The sequence below is a fragment of the Macrobrachium nipponense genome, chromosome 42, assembly GCF_015104395.2.
Source record: "Macrobrachium nipponense isolate FS-2020 chromosome 42, ASM1510439v2, whole genome shotgun sequence".
Taxonomy (NCBI): Eukaryota; Metazoa; Arthropoda; class Malacostraca; order Decapoda; family Palaemonidae; genus Macrobrachium; species Macrobrachium nipponense.
The window spans coordinates 30,370,741-30,378,652 of NC_061103.1; positions in this window are offsets into that span (position 1 = coordinate 30,370,741).

Here is a 7,912-nt window from a genome sequence, read left to right on the forward strand (position 1 = left end):
TATATATATATACACATATATATGTATATATATATATATATATATATATATATATATATATATATATCTAGTAAAAAATGTTCTGTTATAACAGAATTCCATCTAATAAAAGGCGCCCATAAAAACGCCAAAATACAGAGAGAGAAATACTATATTTCAGAGACTGCTGTCTCCCTCTTCAGGTAGATGAAGAGGGAGACAGCAGTCTCTGAAATATAGTATTTCTCTCTCTCTATTTTGGTGTTTTTATGGGCTCCTTTTATTGTATATATATATATATATAATATATATATATATATATATATATATATATATAATCACACAATAACAATGTTCCCTTTATAAGGAATAGATATTCTCTTTATTTGATTTCGAAATTTTATTCATTCTGCCCATTATGTTTGATTTGCCTATTTCAACCTCCCTAATTCCAACTCAAGAGAACCTGCATCGAATATCATTTTTCCTAAATGTTCAACAGAACAACTCATCCCTATTATTTCCTGCTCCACATGATGCTAATTCATCCCTTTGTGCGAATTCTGTTTCCATTACTTTTGTTTTCAGATTAATGTGGTGATTTGCTGGCTAAAACTACAGTCCTTAGTATTTCTAAGAGTGCCAGCTTTCAGTTATAACTTCATTCTAAATCTTTTGCGTTTTTTTAATATAAAATGCATAAGAAGGGCAAACAACAAAGGTGAAATAACATTCCCTTGGGCACTCCACTATTTACTACAAACTGCAAATTCATTTGACAAGACCTCTTTAACATTAACTCTGCATGTATAAGTTTCATAATACTGGTCTGTGGACGCTATCAAATGCCATCTGTGATCAGCATAGGCCATCAGAAGGGAAGTTTTAAAGTCAGTGTACTGCACCACATATTTTAACATAAATATTTGATATGACGAACTTCCGCGTTTCCTGGAACCAGCTTGTTCATCGCTAAGCTTTTTATCTGTTACGTTCAGTCTTCGCAAACTGAGTTATTATGGGGGAAGAAAAATGCTTCAATTCTGTTCCATTTCATTTTTGTTCGTTTTAACCGGTATCGTTTACTCTCGATTCAATTCCATTTAATATCCTTTTTAATTGAAATCGTATCGAATATGGGAAAAATAGTGATAAAAACTGGTTATATCCGAGTTTCTTGTTATAGTCCGTAATCCTTTTGGATATCATTAAATTGAATCTTGTGTGCGCGCGCGCGTGTGTAACCTATACACACACACATACACACACATACACACACACATATATATATATATATATGTATATATATATATATATATATATATATATACATATATATATATATTATATATATTAATATATATATATATATATATATATATATATATATATATTAGATAACTTTTCTGGCCCTTTCCTTGCTAAGCTTTACCAGAGTACTTTCATGATGTTACCTTTTGCCTTCTCGTATTTCGTACGTGGGCTAATTAACTGAGCTCGTTTTTTGCTTTCATTCTTTTGCGGTTTAGGTAAGCTGGAAGGATTTCTGTTAAAATGATGTTTTTAATTTTTGTTTCGCAAAAATGTCCTTAAAAAAGTCCTTAATTCAGCAGTTTCCTAAAGGTTGGATCGCCACTCAACCTAGCTTCAATGAATCTCGTGAATGCGCCATAAAGATGAGTTGTTGTTATTATTATTATTATTATTATTATTATTATTATTATTATTATTATTTTTGTTGTTGTTGTTATATTTGGGATGAAGGTTTGCTGTGTGATACGTATGCCAATCTTATATATACGGTTATCTCAGACAGCTTCATTCCGGTAAGAAAACTTTGTATCATTACCTGGTAATGATGTTTCTTTTTTTATAAATAAGGTGGCGATAAACGCGATCCATTTATTTACGGGTAGTGTAATAATGCAATCACAGGCCCTTTGTCAAGAAGGGTAAGTTTGGCGAAGTGTAAAATGGATTAAAATGCCTGGTTTGGGTCCCTCGCCTTTTGGATGTAAACCAACAAGAACCGTAACATCACGGCGCAAGGCGGGTTTCTTTTGTCATTTAAGTTCTGATCATCCGAATACTTATTCATTTTGTGATTTCCTGATTTTTTATAAAAATCCTTTCGATTATCGTAGAGATACGTGTTAGAAGGGTCTATCGTAAATAAAGATTTTGCTTATGTAGGGACAAATACCTCAAAAATAATGTTATAATGGCGTAAAAAAATATTCGAAATATTGCGCTACTGGCAACTCGAATCATTCTCAATTTATCTCGGAATGTAAACACTTCGCCGAGGTGTCTTTTTATTGTGTCGGTGTAAAAAGGAAATAGTGATTATTTTGGTAAATATTTACGCTAAAAATGAGGTCATATGTGACTTTTTCCCGTTTGGCTGATACATAAAGATATATACTCTTAATTTTCACCGGAATACTATATGTAAGTGTGTTGATTTCGTTTTGTAGTCACCTTGCAGCTACTACCTAGGCCACCAGCAGAACATTATTTATAAATTTATAGGCCTAAGTTTGTAAGTAATCCTTCAATGTTGTACTCGTTTTGATTATATGAAAGAGTAAAGGATGGGAGTGTAGACAAAATTTTTGTAAAAATTAAGTATTTTCAATGGTTATTTTCGTCTTTGTAACCTTAGAGATTGAAGAGTTTGTAAGCAGTCCTTCATTGTGTCGTAGCCTAACAAGCCTACCTATCATTTGATTGTAGTTATGAAAGGGAAACGGAAGAAAGCTCTACAAAATTAGTAATTTTCAATGGGTGTTATAGTCTTTAAAACGTGCTGTTTCCTGCATGTAAAACACAAATTCCATACATTTGCTGTACTAAAAACTGATGCAACAGGTAGGCCTAGACTTTGTCCAAGACTCGGGAAGCGTAAACACACACACACACGGGCAACACTACTAACTGCTGCATGTAATCATATTCTAACGTAAATTCATTCTCATTCTCACATATTTTCATAGCTAAACTTAATGCTAACAACCCATAAAGTAACCTGTCTCGGGTTAGGGTAGGCCTAGGCAGTATCATGGTCAGAAGGCATCTCTTTCCAAGAGGTAGGGCTAGGAGGCGGCAAGGAAACAGGCAAAAGAGCTGCAATATGTTCAGCTAAGCAATGCGAGAGGAGGAAGGGTTGGGGAAGATGAGGAAAAATGGTATAAAGCGTTTGGAAATGATAGGCTATACATAGAGCAGTAGGGAGAACGACTGGAAGTGATTAGGGTAGGACTGTACCCAATGCCCTTTCTTGTTGCAAGAGAAATTTTGCTACTATTCAGACTTTATGAAGTTAATGGTATGATGAATTTGTCATTTTTACTTTAAACTGAAATCACATTCTCGAGTTATAAATGAATATGATTAGGGTAAATGATTGGGCCATGACATAGCGGCCACCTCTTCCGGAAATGCGGCCACTTCCCCAAAATGTACTTAAATTTGCCATTATTTTGTAATTTTGAGGGAAAACACTTCCAGAGGAGTGTAGAGGTCTGTGTGTGCTGCCTGGATGTGCCACAACTCTTGATTGATGCTCATGGCAGCAAATTCAGTACTTTTTTGGGAAGGTGGCCACTTTCTGGGAGAGGTGGCCGCTATGTTGCAGCCCAGTTGTTTACCCTGTAATGGTTTATTTTTCTCTGAGCATTTCTGATGTTCATTTAAGTAGCAAAGAAGTTGTTGTTGAGACTCAGTAGTAGACCCTATAAGGCTGTATTTTACAGTTATGGGGGAACACAGTGAGATAATGGGGCTTTGGGTGAGGTAGGAAACAAATGAGTGTAATGCAATTATATATTAAACATACTTTAACCTAAATCACCACGTCCATGCTAGCATAAATCACCACGTCCTTGCCAGTGTAGCCCTTCTCTCCCTGTTTTTTTGGACACTCACATAACCTAACCACACCCAGTGGACTTAAGTCAAAATAAGTAGGCTAAGTGATATTAGATTGCCATATATCAGACTGAGTAAATCATAAGAATTTTTTGAAATCCAACATAACTTATCCTAGGGAGGTAGGTTCTACTTGATCAATGACATGCCCCATCCTGAACTACCCTTATATACTGGATCCTAACTGGCAAATGTCCAACCACTGTACCCCCCTTGCATTACACACTACATTTTCCTTCACTTGTAGTTGGTTAGTACAGATCAAAGGCACACCCTTTATGGACAAGAAGTTCTTTCTTTTGACGCTTCGGGTACTTGATTACTGGTTCTCTTCTCACAAGGTACTAATTTATTGTTTGGCTAACTACTCTATGAGTACATTTTCTGCTAGTAACAGTTATTTGCTGTGGATTTCTTATGCTTTTCTTGGTGACCCATTACTGTTTCAATTCTGTTTTGAGTGCTGAATCTATATTGACAATCATCTTGTAAGAAGCTTACTGTGTTAGAGAATATGATCATTATCTTTTCTGTCACTTGCCTTCTTCTTGTGTAAATGGATAGGCAGGATTGTTTATTTCTTCAATTCTTGGAGATTCATAGCGATAAATTATTAAGAGGCAACAAAAATCTTGGGATCCCCTTAGATTTAGAGATACTTAACAAACGTTGAAGCATCCCTAAATTTTGTCTGTGGAATTGTTCCTTCAGCCTATGTCCTGTACCTATATTTCTCTTACTCAGTTCTTTTGAAGTTTTTTTCATTTTTTTGTTTTTTTTTTGGAGCAGGGCATTCTGGTGCTATATATATATATATATATATATATATATATATATATATATATATATATATATATATATATATATAATATATTATATATATATATATATATATATATATATGTATGTACACACACACTTTGTCACATAAATATATCTATAGAATGATATAGATATATATAAATAATATATATATATAAATATTATATATTTATATATATATATATATATAAGATTAAAATTTAATTAATTTTTACATATAGATTAATATATATATTATTATATAGACGATATATATATATATATATATTATATATATATAATATATATATACACACTATCACATCATAATTTTCTGTGCATTAACACAATTACCATTACTAACAGGACCAACCTTATTAAAACTGGGGTCCTGTTAATAATATATAAATATATATATATATATATATATATATATATATATATATATATATATATTATATATATATATATATATATAGTATATGCATACAGTGTATACCAATACTACCAAAAATCTGCTCAAATCAGAGTAATGTGCATTTTTTAGTGCATGCACAGAAACTCATTTTAATTAGCATTACAATACTGTAAGTGCAATTTCATTTAAAACAAATTTGTCTTAAGAACCATTTAGGTCCACTAAGTACTTTGTAAAACCCTGCAACTTGATGGAAATCGTCCCTGAACTATTAATTGAAAACCCTGACCGAAAAAATCTCTTGAACGATTTTGGCACTGTCATACAACTATTCCCATGGAAATGGTCGATGGAGAATCATTGTGGAACGTTTAGCAACCCAACTTCTTTGAGCTGATTCCCGGAGACAAATTCCCGAGATTTATGCTCGTATTGCACCCCCCGCCCCATTTTCATTTGATATGCCCCTAGGTTAGGTTAAGTTAGGTTTGGAGGTTAGGTTAGGGTAGGTTGGGTAATTTGGGTGTGAAAACCAAAATAAAATTATTTTCAAGAAGTTTCTATGGGTTACTTTTTTAAGATATGGCGTCCCGCTTTTTCTGGGAAAGAACGGTACTTGGTTACAGTTTGGGAATATGCGTCATCCCGAAGAGAGTGTGTCTTAGTACTGTCTTTGGCCACTCGGAGTGGAGGGGTTGTGGGAGTGGAATGGTTGAGGGTTAGAAGGGGTTCGGGATGTGGTATACTACACTGGTGAGGGGGGTCGGGTGATGGCTGTGTGGAAAATCTAAGTGTGTTCTATTTTTTTTTCTTGTGTTCTTTTTTCCGAAACTTTCAAGATTATATTCACTCGCTTTTGAGGGCTGCTGTGGCATTCGGCGTGATTTGTTTTAATGGCTGACTGTCGCGGCTCTTGCTGAATTTCCATTGTGTGGGCATCAAAGTTTCTTTGCCACATTTGCAATATTGTAATTCTCCTTTTATCATCAATTGCATTATAACTGCATATACATATTATATATATATATATATATATATATATATATATATATAGATATATATATATATATATATACATTATATATATATATATATATATATATATATATATATATATATTATATATATATATATATATATATATATATATATATATATATATATATATATATATATATATATATATATATATAGTATATTGGGACAATTTTTTACCCACATAGAGATTATAACTATTTTATTGAAAAAAATATAAAATTGCTTACAACTGCAGCCATACATCATTAAATATTGATACTGCAATTGAATACTGACAGTATAACTGCGTTTACTGTCAGTATTCAATTGCAAAATACATATTTGATGATGTATGGCTGCAGTTATATGCAATTTTATATTTTTTTCAATAAAATAGTTATATTCTCTTATGTGGGTAAAAAATTATTCCAATATACTATATACCTATATATATACATATACATATATATATATATATATATATATATATATATATATATATATATATAAATATATATATATATATGTATATGTATATGTATATGTATATGTATATTATATATATATATATAAATATATATATATATATATATATATATATATATATATATATATATATATATATATATATATATATATATATATACACACACCCTTGAGTTACCCCCGTTTATAATTCGTAAATTGAAGAGAATGCTTATGTCACAGTAACTAAAACAATAACAGTAGTAGCAGTTGCTAGAATTTAAAGTGATAAATGCGAAAAATATTTTGATGCATTGCCGTAAATCTTGAGTAATTCTGTTGCCAAGACTTATTCTCTCTCTCTCTCTCTCTCTCTCTCTCTCTCTCTCTCTCTCTCTCGTCTCTCTCTCTCTCTCTCTCTCTCTCTCTCTCTCCCATGACGCCTTAAACCCCAAATGAAGCTGCCTTAACGCGAAGATGCTCCGAAGAGATACACTATCGCCATTCCTCTTTATTGCTTAAGGTCTCAGCCAACTTATAATGTTGAAGAGAACGCAACCGCACTTTTTCCTTCCTCTGCATTATTATGATGCCTTAGACGTCTAAATACCGCAGAATTGCCTTCGTATGCTTCTCTGGCGCTTTTGATAGAAGTAAAAAATATCTTTCTTATAGAATTAATTTATCACAGCGGTGCTTTCACACGCAGTTCGAACGTCATTCCTCGCTGAAGGAAAAGTCTATTGTTGGGAATATCGTATTTCGAGTAATCCCAGCCTGTAAGTGAAATTGTTTAGATTTTCATTCTTTGGTAATGTTTTATGTGGATAACTATGATTTCCTGGAAATAATTTCCGTCTTGAATTCCAGCTGCTTATCTATTCGAAATTGTTTGACGTTTATGACGAAACCTAAGCTCTTTACGATTACGTAGACTTGCGAGTGACTGGTCTGGTGTCTGCTTTCGATAAAGGGTCTCGGATATCTCCTTTGTTGTTTAATATGTTGTGAAAGGCGTGATGAGGAAAATGATTATTGAAATGGTACTTGACAGTGTCTTCGTGCCGCGAGGAAAAACGTCACAAGCTGAACTGGAGATAGTGATGACAGACAGTACAGAAAGACGAAAGTGTTTTAGGAGCAGAGAGTTTATTTGGTGTTGGCGCGGGTAAAGAAATGTGAATAGGACGATGAAACTGTTATACTGAGATATAACAACGAAATGACTGCTTGATTCCTATAGTACATGAGAAATATTATATGTTATTTACAGGATGAGGGAAAAAAGGGAAACGTAAAACA